This window comes from Crocuta crocuta, unplaced genomic scaffold, assembly GCF_008692635.1.
Source record: "Crocuta crocuta isolate KB4526 unplaced genomic scaffold, BGI_CrCroc_1.0 scaffold1270, whole genome shotgun sequence".
NCBI lineage: Eukaryota > Metazoa > Chordata > Mammalia > Carnivora > Hyaenidae > Crocuta > Crocuta crocuta.
Genome location: NW_027531521.1, coordinates 1 through 252, shown reverse-complemented (window position 1 = coordinate 252; position 252 = coordinate 1).

Here is a 252-nt window from a genome sequence, read left to right as displayed (position 1 = left end):
TGCAAGTCTCAAATAGTAGTGGGTCCGATAATTTACAGACTTCATATCTCAGTCACTTCCATGAAAAAACACAGTCTTTTGTGTAAATGGCCAAATTCAGTGTTTCTTATGTCCACTTATAATTTCTCTTCTTTAAGTTTTTTCTTTATTTATTTACGTAATCTCTACACCCAGCGTGGGGCTCGAACTCATGGCCCTAAGATCAAGAGTTGCATGCTCTTCGGACTGAGCCAGTCAGGCTCCCCTCTTTTG